The sequence below is a fragment of the Pseudophryne corroboree genome, chromosome 3 (assembly GCF_028390025.1).
Source record: "Pseudophryne corroboree isolate aPseCor3 chromosome 3, aPseCor3.hap2, whole genome shotgun sequence".
In the NCBI taxonomy this organism is placed as follows: domain Eukaryota; kingdom Metazoa; phylum Chordata; class Amphibia; order Anura; family Myobatrachidae; genus Pseudophryne; species Pseudophryne corroboree.
Window position 1 is genome coordinate 566,865,275 of NC_086446.1, and position 15,842 is coordinate 566,881,116.

At 44.3% G+C, this 15,842-nt stretch overlaps 1 protein-coding gene across 2 annotated transcripts in view; it reads left to right on the forward strand.

Moving 5' to 3' along the window:
- PGS1 (phosphatidylglycerophosphate synthase 1) overlaps positions 1-15,842 on the forward strand; it is a 172,675-nt gene that overhangs the window by 95,091 nt on the left and 61,742 nt on the right. The gene's annotated exons all lie outside the window — the stretch shown is intronic.

Consider the following 15,842-nt stretch of genomic DNA (forward strand, 5'->3'; position numbering starts at 1 on the left):
CAAGGACAAGGGTGTTTCTTCTGCGGTGGCTGCAGAGTGCTCATCTACTAAAGGGCCGCAGATTCGGCATTCAGGACTGGGTCCTGGTAACCACGGATGCCAGCCTGAGAGGCTAGGGAGCAGTCACACAGGAAGAAAAAAAAAAAAAAAAAAATTTCCAGGGAGTGTGATCAAGTCTGGAGACTTCTCTCCACATAAATATACTGGAGCTAAGGACAATTTACAATGCTCTAAGCTTAGCAAGACCTCTGCTTCAAGGTCAGCCGGTATTGATCCAGTGGGACAACATCACGGCAGTCGCCCACGTAAACAGACAGGGCGGCACAAGAAGCAGGAGGGCAATGGCAGAAACTGCAAGGATTCTTCGCTGGGCGGAAAATCATGTGATAGCACTGTCAGCAGTGTTCATTCCGGGAGTGGACAACTGGGAAGCAAACTTCCTCAGCAGGCACGACCTCCACCCGGGAGAGTGGGGACTTCATCGGGAAGTCTTCCACATGATTGTGAACCGTTGGGAAAGACCAAAGGTGGACATGATGGCGTCCCGCCTGAAAAAAAAACTGGACAGGTATTGCGCCAGGTCAAGAGACCCTCAGGCAATAGCTGTGGACGTTCTGGTAACACCGTGGGTGTACCAGTCGGTGTATGTGTTCCCTCCTCTGCTTCTCATACCCAAGGTACTGAGAATTATAAGACGTAGAGGAGTAAGAACTATACTCGTGGCTCCGGATTGGCCAAGAAGGACTTGGTACCCGGAACTTCAAGAAATGCTCACAGAGGACTCATGGCCTCTGCCGCTAAGAAGGGACTTGCTTCAGCAAGTACCATGTCTGTTTCCAAGACTTACCGCGGCTGCGTTTGACGGCATGGCGGTGGAACGCCGGATCCTAAGGGAAAAAGGCATTCCGGAAGAGGTCATTCCTACCCTGGTCAAAGCCAGGAAGGAGGTGACCGCACAACATTATCACCACATGTGGCGAAAATATGTTGCGTGGTGTGAGGCCAGGAAGGCCCCACGAAGAAATTTCAACTCGGTCGATTCCTGCATTTCCTGAAAACAGGAGTGTCTATGGGCCTCAAATTGGGGTCCATTAAGGTTCAAATTTCGGCCCTGTCAATTTTCTTCCAGAAAGAATTGGCTTCAGTTCCTGAAGTCCAGAAGTTTGTCAAGGGAGTACTGCATATACAACCCCCTTTTGTGCCTCCAGTGGCACTGTGGGATCTCAACGTAGTTCTGGGATTCCTCAAATCACATTGGTTTAAACCGCTCAAATCTGTGGATTTGAAATATCTCACATGAAAAGTGACCATGCTGTTGGCCCTGGCCTCGGCCAGGCGAGTGTCAGAATTGGCGGCTTTGTCTCACAAAGCCCATATCTGATTGTCCATTCGGACGGGGCAGAGTTGCGGACTCGTCCCCAGTTTCTCCCTAAGGTGGTGTCAGCGTTTCACCTGCACCAGTTTATTGTGGTACCTGCGGCTACTAGGGACTTGGAGGACTCCAAGTTGCTAGATGTTGTCAGGGCCCTGAAAATATAGGTTTCCAGGACGGCTGGAGTCAGGAAAACTGACTTGCTGTTATCCTGTAGGCACCCAAAAATCTGGGTGCTCTTGCTTCTAAGCAGACGATTGCTAGTTGGATGTGTAGTACAATTCAGCTTGCACATTCTGTGGCAGCACTGCCACAGCCAAAATATGTAAATGCCCATTCCACAAGGAAGGTGGGCTCATCTTGGGCGGCTGCCCGAGGGGTCTCGGCTTTACAACTTTGCCGAGCTGCTACTTGGTCAGGGGCACACCCTGGCTGAGGAGGACCTGGAGTTCTCTCATTCGGTGCTGCAGAGTCATCCGCACTCTCCCGCCCGTTTGGGAGCTTTGGTATAATCCCCATGGTCCTGACGGAGTCCCCAGCATCCACTTAGGACGTCAGAGAAAATAAGAATTTACTTACCGATAATTCTATTTCTCGTAGTCCGTAGTGGATGCTGGGCGCCCATCCCAAGTGCGGATTGTCTGCAATACTTGTACATAGTTATTGTTACAAAAATCGGGTTATTATTGTTGTGAGCCATCTTTTCAGAGGCTCCGCTGTTATCATGCTGTTAACTGGGTTCAGATCACAAGTTGTACAGTGTGATTGGTGTGGCTGGTATGAGTCTTACCCGGGATTCAAAATCCTTCCTTATTGTGTACGCTCGTCCGGGCACAGTATCCTAACTGAGGCTTGGAGGAGGGTCATAGGGGGAGGAGCCAGTGCACACCACCTGATCCTAAAGCTTTTACTTTTGTGCCCTGTCTCCTGCGGAGCCGCTATTCCCCATGGTCCTGACGGAGTCCCCAGCATCCACTACGGACTACGAGAAATAGAATTATCGGTAAGTAAATTCTTATTTTCTAATAATTGTGAAACACAAGTGGCGCAATAACTCCCCCCTATCCATATATATATATATATATATATATATATATATATAATATGTGTGTGTGGTATTGGGGACCGTCAAATTTAAGTGATCTTTACTTCACAATTTTCTCATACCACCGTGCACCCATCTTTTTAAAGTTGATAGCTTTCTTTTTGTAATCTGAAACACACTTAAAATGTATTTTGCATCACGCATGCATCATCAAACATCTGTTTTACTCGCAGTCACCCTTAGGCAGGGCGCGCTGTAGTTGACAGCTTGTTCAACCCACTTCTGATCATGATATCCTATTCAGCAAAGCGTTTCATCATAAAATGACGTCATCAGAGGTGTTTCATTTATAGTGTGTACTTCCAATGGGTACTAACTTCTGTTAAAAATGCCAATCTCACATCCATTTAAATATTGGTATTTTAAATTTTAAAAAGATGTGAATTGAATAGCTCTGGTAGTCACCCTTTGCGTTTGGATCCCCACAAATTAACTGAATTTCCCCCATTGTATGTTGTAGACCTTTTAATCTTGAATTATTGGTATACCAAAAAATAATTGTGTACCCAAGGCGCAAACACATTTATGCAGCCACTTGAGAATGAAAAGGCCACTTAACCCTTAAACAGAATACAGTAGAAAAGAAAATTGATTTATTGGTAACTGTAGCACAGTATGGGTCCCATCATTGTTAAAAAATATATAGAGAGAGAGTGAGAGAAACTGTTTTAAAGAATGGTTGGGTTTTTTTTGGTCTCTTTTTTTAACCATTCACTCCTGTCCTTAGCTGGTGGGAGAGAAGAGAATTATAATCTCTGTAAGAATAAAAACATTGGTGTAATATAGGAATACGGGGGGTCATTCCGAGTTGTTCGCTCGCTAGCAGTTTTTAGCAGCCGTGCAAACGCTATGCCGCCTCCCACTGGGAGTGTATTTTAGCTTAGCAGAAGTGCGAACGAAAGGATCGCAGAGCGGCTACAAAATAATTTTGTGCAGTTTCAGAGTAGCTCCAGGCCTACTCAGCGCTTGCGATCACTTCAGACTATTCAGTTCCTGTTTTGACGTCACAAACACGCCCTGCGTTCGCCCAGCCACGCCTGCGTTTTTTCGAACACTCCCTGAAAACGGTCAGTTGACACCCTGAAATGCCGTCTTCCTGTCAATCACTCTGCGGCCAGCAGTGCGACTGAAAAGCTTCGCTAGTCCTTGTGTGAAACTACATCGTTCGTTGAAATAGTACGAAGCGCGTGCGCATTGCGCCGCATAAGCATGCGCAGAAGTGCCGATAGAGTACTTGCTTGTCGACCATGCCAGGCAAGTGGTTAAGTGGACCACTTGCTTGTGGTATCTAGGATGACATATATTGGTAAACTGCTGAATAGGAAATGTCTCATTTTTGACCATCTCTGAACCACCTAGTGATCGCGATCCGCCGCCCAGCCACCCGAAGCCGCGCCTCTCCTGCCTGCCGCTCTGCCTCCTCAGTCTGGTCTGCGGCAGTGACGGCCGAGTGTATAGCTCAAATCAGGTGCCGGTTCGTTAGCCAATGAGAGCTCGCGGACCGGCGCCTGATTTGAGCCATACACGCTGCCGTCACCGCCGGAGATTAGACTGAGAAGCAGGGCGGCAGACTGGAGAAGCGTGCACTGCGCTCTCCACTCCGGTGAGCTCTACTATGGGGGCATATCTGGCATTGTGGGCACATGGCTCAGTGGGGGCATATCTGGCAATGTGGGGCATATCTGGCACTGTGAGGTCATATGTGGCACTGGGGGCATATCTGGCTCTGCGGGCACATAGCACTGTGTTGGCATATCTGGCACTGTGGCGGCATATCTGGCACTGTGGGCACATGGCACTGTGGGGGCATATCTGGCACTGTGGGCACATGGCACTGTGGGGGCATATCTGTATCTGGCACTGTGGGAGCATATCTGGCACTGTGGGGGCATATCTGGCACTGTGGGCACATGGCACTGTGAGGGCATATCTGGCACTGTGAGGGCATATCTGGCACTGTGGGGGCATATCTGGCACTGTGGGGGCATATCTGTATCTGGCACTGTGGGGGCATATCTGGCACTGTGGGCACATGGCACTGTGGGGGCATATCTATCTGGCACTGTGAGGGCATATCTGGCACTGTGGGCACATGGCACTGTGGTCACATGGCACTGTGGGGGCATATCTGTATCTGGCACTGTGGGGGCATATCTGGCACTGTGGGCACTGTGGGGGCATGTGTATCTGGCACTGTGGGGGCATATGTGTTTGAGGTTTTTACCTGTGGGGGCCAATGTGTTATTTCGTGTGAGGCAGTCATTACACTCTGTGCAGCAAGGCTAGGTCCCTTTTTTTGTTATACCACGCCCACTTTTTGTTATGCCACGCCCCCTTTTTGCCCTCTGGCCGCCTCTGACCTAGTGCATTCCTTACTTACTGCATGTCCAGGTGTAATTATTTTGAAGTGGGCAGATCTAGAACATCCAGTAGCCACTCAGACCACTTGAATTTCAGCTTCCTGGGTACTTCAGTTCAGACATCTCCTACGTTTATCTGCGTAGCACAGTTTGAAGTAGTAGGGGCTGTGCTAACATCATGCGAATCAGGCATCTACAAGAACTCATGTTACACCGATGCCGGAAAGTTGTGATGTCAAACACACTCAGGTCCATTTAGTCATGAAGAAAGATTAAATGTTTTGTTTTATAGATGGGACATCTTGTACTAAGTGAAAATCTAGTGTTCCTGTGTATATAAATATTTATATATTGTGTAATGGAAATATTTTATCTTGTGTCATCAGTAATCTCTGTTAACTGCAACTGATCCCAATCATTGTGTCTTAATGTAAAACAAAAAAGAAACACACGTCTACATGACTGAGCAATGCAGTATAGTGTCCAGAAATGTAACATTGTCTGTGGAACTCTGATAAATGTATTGTAAAATGGTGGTTTGGTGAAAGCTGACTTTAGTATATCCAATAGAATTTACTGGTAGGTTAATTGGCTTCCGACTAATATGGAGCCTATTGTATAGATAGGGAGATCACAATGAGAGAGAAGGATGAGGAGTCAGTAGGCTATAGAAAGTGACTATCTCACTCCTACATCGATCTCATTCCTGCAACATTCATGCTTTTTGAATTGTGATAAGTAACCTGCAACTTTGTTTATAATTAGTTATTCCTAGCCACTCCTATAGTAGGAAATCACTGTGTACTAGTGGGGAATCTACTGGTCTGTTGTTATTCACACCTATATCTTACCTTTTGTTGTGGGTGGGGTTTCAGAGAGTGGGTGCTGTTAGCAATCAAGCCTGTATCAATGTGTACATATTTGGCTGCAAGCCTCTGGCTGCATAGCATCTTAGTTGTAAAGTATGAAGATATGACCTTTGGAGATACTCGGAGAGAAACAGAACGACAGCAGACTCTCTTCCCCACCTGTAAAAGACCTGCAATCAACATCCTACAGAGAGTAGCCTAATCCAGTACCACCAACGCTTGCAGCCCGCACAGCCTGGACACTGACCTCACTGTCTGACTAAGTAACAGCCATTCTGCTCTCACACATTGCTTTCTGCACCTCATTTCTACTGTTGACAACGCAATCATCTCCCCCATTCCCCAACTCCGCTGCCTGGGCGTCACTTTTGACTCCTCCCTCTCCTTTGCACCCTACATCCAAGCTGTAGCGCAATCTTGTCGGTTCCAGCTACGCAACATTGCTCGCATCAGGCCATTTCTCTCCCAGAGTGCAACTAAACTTATCATCCACTCACTGGTCATCTCACTTGCTCCCACCTCGCTCCCCTCCAATCTGTCCTCAACTCCGCAGCTGGGCTCCTCTTCCTCTCCTGTCTCTCCTCTTCTGCCACTCCCCTACGACAAAATCTACACTGGCTCCCATTCCTCTACAGAATCCTCTTCAAACTCCTTACCCTCACATACAAGGCCATCTCTAATTCCACTGCTCCCTTCATCTCCAACCTTCTCTTCCTTCATACTTCCTCCCGACACTACGGTCGTCCGATGACCACCGCCTCTCCTCTGCCTTGGTCACTGCTTCCCATGCACGAGTTCAAGATATTGCCTGTGCTGCACCCCTTCAGTGGAACGCGCTCCCTCGCTCCATTAGACTCTCCCCGACCTTGCAAAGCTTCAAACGGGCACTGAAAACCCACCTATTTATCAAAGCGTACCCCTCCAATGCATAACCTAGTCCTTAGGCTGCTCCTCCATCCCCCTGCCCCATGCCTTGGACATCTCTGCTTTGCTCGCATACTCCCATCAGGCTTCCTCCTGCTTGCTTGCTTGCACCTCATGTCATCTGTCTGTCGCCCCTCCCCACTAGATTGTTAGCTCTTCAGAGCAGGGCCCTCTTTCCTCTTGTTGTCTTGCTCTCTTCTCGACACATTTCACTCAGCGACAATCTTTACCTGCTTTTTCTTCTAATGGTAAAAGCTCCTCTCTATCTATGGCTGCCAGCCACATGTAGTACAATGATTACTCCCTCGCTACTTACATCTTAGCTGTATTATGTATGAGAATTGTGGTGCTCTTTGCTACCTGTACTCTATTTTTGCTATTTATTTACTGTTATGCTACGTTTTGTCTCCCTTTGTACGGCGCTGCGAAACACATGTGGCGCCCTATAAATAAAATGTAATAATAATACCAGTCAATAGTTAGGACACACCTTCTCATTCAATGGTTTTTATTATTTTTTTTTATTATTTTCTACGTTGTAGATTAATACTGAAGACATCAAAACTATGAAAGAACACACTAGGAATTATGTTGTAAACAAAAAAGTGTTAAACTAATCAAAATATGTTTTATATTTAGTAGCCCCCTTTTGCTTTGATGACAACTTTGCACACTCTTGGCATTCTCTCAATCAGCTTCATGAGGTAGTCTCCTGGAATGGTTTTGAATTAACAGGTGCGCCTTGTCAAGAGTCAATCTGTGGAATTACTTGCCTTCTTTATGTGTTTGAGACCATCAGTTGTGTTGTGCAGAGGTAAGGTTAATACACAGTGGACACCCCTATTTGGCTACTGTTGTAATCCATATTCTGGCACGAACCACTCAACTCAGAATATTGAATACTGCATTGTCAGATCCTCTCCGTCAAGGGGGCTACTTTGAGAAATCTAAAATATAAAACATATTTTGATTTAACACATTTTTTGTTTACAACATAATTCCAGATGTGTTCTTTCATTGTTCTGATGTCCATGTGTAAACATGGGACCTCTTTCAGTCCGTGTGGATCGGGTAAATGCGTTTTTTGATTTTGCCAAGTACGTGGATTACAAATATCACTGTACACTGGATTTAGGTGAGTATAATTTTATTTTCAGGTACACCCCGTGGATTCTACTTGGACAAGTGGACCGAACGTCGTGTCAACATAGGTAAGTGTGTGTGTCGACATGTATGTAATAAAGTTGTACTTTCAAGGTGTGCGTGTCCTGTTTTTATTTGGGTATTTTTTTTGCAGTAGAACTACAGGTACCAGCGGGCCCGTTTCCCCCCCGCATGCTGGTACTTGTGGTTCTCCAAGTACCAGCTTGCGGGGGAGGCTTGCTGGGACTTGTAGTTCTGCTGCAAAAAACAATATTCTTTCATTTCACAAAAGGCTATCAGCCTCCCATCCGCAGCCCATGGATGGATGGGGGGGGGGGGGGGGGACAGCCTCGGGCTTCACCCCTGGCCCTTGTGTGGCTGGAGGGAGGGTCCCCTTGATTGAAGGGGTCCCCACTCCTCCAGGGTACCCCGGCCAGGGGTGACTAGTTGGGGTTTTAATGGCACGGCCGCAGGGACCGATATCAAAGTGTCCCCCGGCTGTGGCATTATCTCCCTAGCTAGTGGATCCCGGTGCTGTTTCCAAAAATACGGGGAACCCTACGCTTTTTGGCACCAGGACCGGATGCAGAGCCCGGTGCTGGTTGTTAAAATACGGTGGATTCCCTGTCATTCCCCCCCCCCCCCCCCCCCCCCCGTATTTTTACAACCAGGACCGGCTCAAAAAGCCCGAGGCTGGTTGTGCTTAGAAGGGGGGACCCCACGCATTTTTTTTTCTGATTTGTAACCCATTCCATAAAAAATAAAAAAATATTTAAAAAAATACTTGTGCCTCCTAAATAGACAAACCAAGTACCTAATCCCTTCTAATATAAATAGATATGCTATTACCAATAAAAAAAACACACAAAAAACATGTTTTTACATTTTTTTTTTATTAGATTCCGCCAGCAAAGTGAGGCGGATTGAAAATTACGAATTTACTGTCTAAAAGCACTGTTGTCGAATTTACAATCTTCAATTGAATATACTTTTGTCGAAATGCCGCATTTGTACCATTGCAGAAATGTCGAATTTGTCAAATGTCGAATTTCAAAATGTCGAATTTGGAAAGTCCGTTTTTTTGACGAAAAGTACTGAATTGCATTGTCGATTTTTGTTTTTGGGCGAAAATGTCCCGTTTATCGACATTTTCGGGAATTCGACCGCAATTGCATATACCCCTAAAACACTGTAACTATACGTGTACCAGCTCATAAAGACTAGTAGCCTAATACAGGTGGCTAGGTCCCCTATCAAAATTAAAATAATCATCCAAACAATAGATCATAGCAACGATACATGGTTACTTTACAAAAAGCATGATAAGGGAGCGTCTCATTTAACCCCTTAGGGTGTGTCACATCTAACTTGTGAATCCAAAAGGAGTCTTTTCTGAGCAGAATATTGTCCCTATTGTCTCCCTTCTGTAGCGGAGGGACATGATGGATCATTCTGTATCTCAAGCTAGCCAAATTATGTTTGGCATTGATAAAATGGCGTGTTATGGGTTGATCGCTCTTACCACACTCAAGAGCTAATCTTATAGATGACCTGTGTGCTGACTTAAACCTCTTTAAACTTACGCTTGGCTTTACTAATGTCTATGAGGCCACAAGGACAGATTATTTAGTAAATCACATATGATCTTGCACACGTCAAATGATGTTGTATGTGAAAGACTTTTCCTGTGTGAGGATGATTAAAGTTGTTACCTGTAAGTAGAAAACCACAGGTCGTACAGAAACACCTGAAACAACAATCTTTTTTTTTTTTTTTTTCTGTGCTAAATTTTTATTTTTTTGTGTGACTTCTGTCCTGAAGATGTACGTTCTAAGTAAATAATCATGCAAGTTACGCGAGCTTGGATAACAAGCTATGAGATCAATATTCTGTAATCCTAGATCTTTGTTTTAATTATGGGTCAATGTTCTTTAGAGATGCGATTAATAGCTGGAGATAAGTCATTATATTGCGTCACCCATGGTCATTTGTTTATGGGCGTGTATTGCTCTCTTTTTAAGTAAAGAATTGCGATCCATTGCTAACACTTTAGCCTTTGTTTCCTTCAGCTCATATAATGGGCAACCTGTTATATGAGTTACAGGAAACAAAGGCTAAAGTGGCAGTATGTCGGGTCTGAAAGGGGTCTCAAGCCAGGTCACACCCAGAAAGCACCAGTGTACAAATTCCCGGGTTGCACCCGGCTCTGCCAGTCTGAAAGGGGTATAATTGATGCACATAATGATACTGATCATGATACTTTGGATGCCTAAACCTCTCTGAGGCCTGCTGTTTTTTTAAGTATCTTTTGTTGGGTATCACCTCGAGAGAGTTCATTCAACCATTTTTATGTCTGGCTATCCTGTGGCCATTATTTAGTCTAGTCTTCTCCAGGCGGGACTATTGTAACCTTTACTCACATCCAAGTCTTTTAAAATACCAAATGTTATTATAGGGTATCTGTTAAATTTGTGTGCGGTATTTTGTTTAGCGTAAACGTTTTTTCTTTGGCATATAGAAATAGGTGTAGGAGGTATTGTGTAGTCTGGCAAGTACAGTCCTAGTTAAAGGAAACCGTTTCTGTGCTGCTGTGACTCAGACCCTTATTGCATTGACCTGGCATTAACAAATAGCAGGCTTCTGGGAATCTTGTCTTTGTAAGGAACTGTTAGTGATTCTCTTTTGTCATGAATCAGACTGTGGAAATGGACTTCCAGAAATCATATGAATGATAGTTACGTGTAATGTTACCACTATGGCCCTTCCCCGATTTATGGAATATATTCTTACTAAGCTTATGTTATAAAATTGTTTTCTTCAACAATTTATACACTAGTGGATAGCAGTCAATCCAGTTTGCAGTCTAATTAATTGTTACATAGCCAGTACATAAGACGTAATTATTATTATTTTTTTTTAAAGTAGCTAGAGTGCTGTTGCTAGATTGTACCACTTAAAATGGGTATTGCTTCCTAGTACTATTAAGACATGTAATTTAAAATTTTTGAATTCATCAATTGTTAGATTAGCTCAAGGGAGGTCCAAAGACTTCTGATTTTTTATTTTGAAACTTTTTTTGTGAAATGGGAATAGGTGAATAGCACCATAGTTTATTTTGTAGTAACAGCTGTTCTACAATATGGGTGGTTCTGGAGATCGGCACATAGTGGTCTCTTCAATGCATGTCTGATCCTCTCCAATGGAGAGGGTCTGGCAATGTAGTATTCAATATGCAGGCAAATCCGACTGGTTTTGCCCGTTTTCGACAATGACGGTCCGACTTTTTTTAAAGTCGGATTGATATTGTCGAAAATGGGACTAAAACCTGTCGGATTTGGCCACAAATGCAACAAAACACATGGATTTGCGGCTAATCCGACGATCCACGTGTTTTCTGACAAATCGGGATTGCCGACAAGTCGGAAAAACAACAGCCCTATTGAATAGGTCGAATCATGATTTGACCTAAAAAAGTCGGTAACTGCCGTCTTTCCGACTAGACGGCAGTTCCAACTTCAGTTGAATGGACCCCATGGCATTCAAATTACATCATTATCCAAACACAACTGTAGTTTCTGACAATAGCACATTTTACATACAATGAGATATTTAAATGCTGTTGTAGTAGGTTGTTGTTTCTTAAAAAATTTAGATTTGGTTAAATTCTACAAGATCTTACATGTACAGTACGGATTGTGTAATGGTTAGCATTACTGCCTCTCAGCACTAACGTCATGGGTTCGATTCCCACCATGGCCCTAACTGTGCAGAGTTTGTATATTCTCCCCGTACTTGCGTGGGTTTCCTCTGGGTACTCCGGTTTCCTCACACAATCCAAAAATATATTGGTAGGTTAATTGGCTCCCAACAAAAATTAACCCTAGTGTGAATGTGTCTGTGTGTACATGTGATAGGGAATATAGATTGTAAGCTCCACTGGGGCAGGGACTGATGTGAATGGGCAAATATTCTCTGTACAGCGCTGCGGAATATGTGTGCGCTATATAAATAACTGGTAATAAATAATACATTTGGTATGTTCATACCAAGCCAGCATGAGGAGCAAGAAAATTAATTCCCACTGTATGTAGAACATATACAACTATGCCCAGATATTTGAAGATCTTTGTTACTTTAAGAATGCTTCTAAACACAGCACTGAGATACAGACCAGAGTGTGCTAGAAGCATGAGAGCAGAGAGCCACACCCCAGCCAGGACGGAGGAAATGCACGGGTTGTGATAGGTACAGGGTGCTAGAATGTACATGACTGAAACCCTCTACATACAGTATATTAAATCATTTTTTTTTTTTAAATACCAAAAGAAATGCTTATTAATACCTTATCTGAAGTTTTGCTTCAAATCCTGAATTAAACGGATTCATTACAGCGGTTTAAACTTTTCCATTAATTGTAGTTTTTACACTCCACCAGAAAATACGTCTCATTAGAAATGTCAAAATCTTGAAGGTTGATCCGTGGACTACCTGATTATTACTATGCAAGTAATCAATTGAACAGGTCATTTCAAAATATTAAACTCCCTTTTAAGATATTTACTCATAAGCGCAAAATTAAAATGCAAGTATTTATACAACCATGGGGATTATCAAATACAATAAAACTGTTTCTACTTAAATCCCTCTTGTAATATTTTCAGTTACTTAAATGCAATACCAAGTGAGCAGGACATATCATCTGGTTATTGGTGGACACAGTTTCACAATTTTACAAAGATGCAAGTTAGTGCATCTTTTTAAGATAAAACAAGTACTATGTTTTTTTTTTTTTTTTTTCACTTTACGGGGTATATGCAATTGCGGTCGAATTCCCGAAATTGTCGAATTTCGGGTCATTTTCGACCCAAAAAAAAAATCGCCTATGCAATTCAGTGCTTTCCGACCAAAAAACGGACTTTCAAAATTCGACTTTTTGAAATTCGACTTTTTGCAAATTCGACTTTTCTGCAATGATACAAGTGCTGCAATTCGACCAAAGCATATTCAATTCAAGTTTGGAAATTCGACAGCAGTGCTTTTAGACAGCAAATTCGTCATTTTCAATCCGCCACACTTTGGAGGGTGAAAACAAAAAAAAAAATTTTAAACATGTTTTTTTTTGTGTTTTTTTGGGGGGAATAGCAGATCTATTTATATTAGAAGGGATTAGGTACTTTTTTTTTTTTTTGGAGGCACAAATATTATTTATATATTTTTTAAAATATATATATTTTTTTTTTATGCTGGAACGGTGAAATCATAAAAAAAAAATGGCGTGGGGTCCCCCCTCCAAAGCATAACCAGCCTCGGGCTAAATATCCAACTAGTCACCCCTGGCCGGGGTACCCTGGGGGAGTGGGGACCCCTTCAATCAAGGGGTCCCCCCCCCCCCAGCCACCCAAGGGCCAGGGGTGAAGCCCGAGGCTGTCCCCCCCCATCCAATGGGCTGCGGATGGGGGGGCTGATAGCCTTTTGTGATAATAAAAAGATATTGTTTTTTCCAGTAGTACTACAAGTCCCAGCAAGCCTCCCCCGCAAGCTGGTACTTGGAGAACCACAAGTACCAGCATGCGGGAGAAAAACGGGCCCGCTGGTACCTGTAGTAGTACTACTGGGGAAAAAATACCCAAATAAAAACAGGACACACACACCATCGACAGTAAAACTTTATTTCATACGTCGACACACACATACTTACCTATGTTCACACGCCGACATCGGTCCTCTTCTCCATGTAGAATCCACGGATACCTGAAAAGAAAAGATCAATATACTCACCTCAGCCATGGTCCAGAGATAAATCCACGTACTTGGCAAAAAAACAAACCGAACACCCGCTCCATGCCGGACTGAAAGGGGTCCCATGCTGACACATGGGACACCTTTCCACGAATGAGACCTGTCAGTGACAGCTGTCACAGAAAGGTCTCTAAGCCAATCAGGAAGCGCAACTTCGTTGCGCTCACCTGATTGGCTGTTCGCTGTCTGTACTGTGACAGCACATCGCAAAGCCGCTCCATTACTTTCAATGGTGGGAACTTAGCGGCTAGCGGTAAGGTCACCCGCCGGTCAGCGGCTGACCGGCGGGTGACCCCACCGCTACCCGCAAAGTTCCCACCATTGAAAGTAATGGAGCGGCTTTGCGATGTGCTGTCACAGTACAGACAGCGCACAGCCAATCAGGTGAGCGCCACGGAAGTAGCGCTTCCTGATTGGCTGAAGGGACGTCAGTGACAGGAGTCACGTGATGTCCCGGCATTCGGGAGAAAGGGGTCTGATGTGAAAACATTGGACCCCTTTCTAGTCCGGTATGGAGCGGGTTTTTGCGTGTTTTTTTTTTTAAACAAGTACGTGGATTTTACTCTCTGGACGTGGATTTATCTCTGGACGCTGGAAGGTGAGTATAATTTTTTCACAGGTACCCTCGGATCGTCGGAGACCGTGGCAGTCGGCGTGTCAACATAGGTAAGTATGTGTGTGTCGGTAGTGTGTAATAAAGTTTTACTATCAAGGTGTGTGTGTCCTGTTTTTATTTGGGTATTTTTTTTCCCAGTAGTACTACAGGTACCAGCGGACCCGTTTTTCTCCCGCATGCTGGTACTTGTGGTTCTCCAAGTACCAGCTTGCGGGGGAGGCTTGCTGGGACTTGTAGTACTACTGGAAAAAACAATATCTTTTTATTATCACAAAAGGCTATCAGCCCCCCCATCCGCAGCCCATTGGATGGGGGGGGGCAGCCTCGGGCTTCACCCCTGGCCCTTGGGTTGCTGGGGGGGGACCCCTTGATTGAAGGGGTCCCCACTCCCCCAGGGTACCCCGGCCAGGGGTGACTAGTTGGATATTTAATGCCACGGCCGCAGGGCACGGCATAAAAGTGACCCCCGGCTGTGGCATTATCTGTCCAGCTAGTGGAGCCCGATGCTGGTGTTAAAAATACGGGGGACCCCTACTCTTTTTGTCCCCCGTATTTTTGGCACCAGCACCAGGCGCAGAGCCCGGTGCTGGTTTTAAAAATACGGGGGATCCCTGGCCAATTTTTCCCCTGCATTTTTAGAACCAGGACCAGCTCGATGAGCCCGAGGCTGGTTATGCTTTGGAGGGGGGACCCCACGCCATTTTTTTTTCGGGTTTTTCACGTTTTTTTACCGTTTTTTAAAATCGCGGCCAAATCGGCCGATTTTCGCCCGCGACTCTGGCGAATCCGTTTTTCATTGAATATGGTGAATTCCGGAAGCCACCTTCCGGGATTCACCTGTCGAATTGAGTCGAATTAAAAAACGGCGAAAATTGCCGCGAATTCGACCGCAATTGCATATACCCCTACATCTCTAGAAATGTTTGCTAAAACATGTACAGATCTGTAATTTCGTGTGTAGCAATCAGGAATGGTACAAGCACTAATTCAGTAGAATTGATTGAATATGTAGTGGGACAGGTGGAAGTTTTCAGTTGGACTATCAATTACCAGAATTTGAGCTTCAAATATCAGCCTTTGGCTTAACACACTCCAGGGGAATTGTCATCAAGCTTCATTTCCTGCTCTGTTCTCTTCCATTCATATCTGGTTTATTATACTTGTTTAAGGGAGTAATGCACTTGGCAGTGGTGGCCAGTTTGGCCTAATAGACTACCAAGTTGCCCACGTACTCAAAATGTCAGTGTAAGTATATATTCTTTAAAATACTAGGTGCCCCCCTCCTTAAAATGTTCCAAGAATGTTTCAAAATATTAGTATGAAAATTACGCATGGAGAAATTATCTTTTCTATTGGAAACCCACTGAAAAGCCAGTTCGAGCAATTGGTGGAGAGTTTCTGTAGAATAACTATCCGATATCGCCAGTTGTAAAATGTTTTTGTTTTTTTTTTACTCCAAAATAATTTCATGTTTTTGTTGTTGAGGTTTTTGTTTTTTATAACCCCTTTTTCATCGCTGGGAAAGAGCGACATTTTACAACTTTGATTATTCAGTTATGTTAGCAGGGAAACCTTTGCAAATTGCCTACTATTTCCTCTTGTATGTGAGGCATGCAGTAATTAACAGCCAGTATCTTATGGCTTTCCGTCAGTG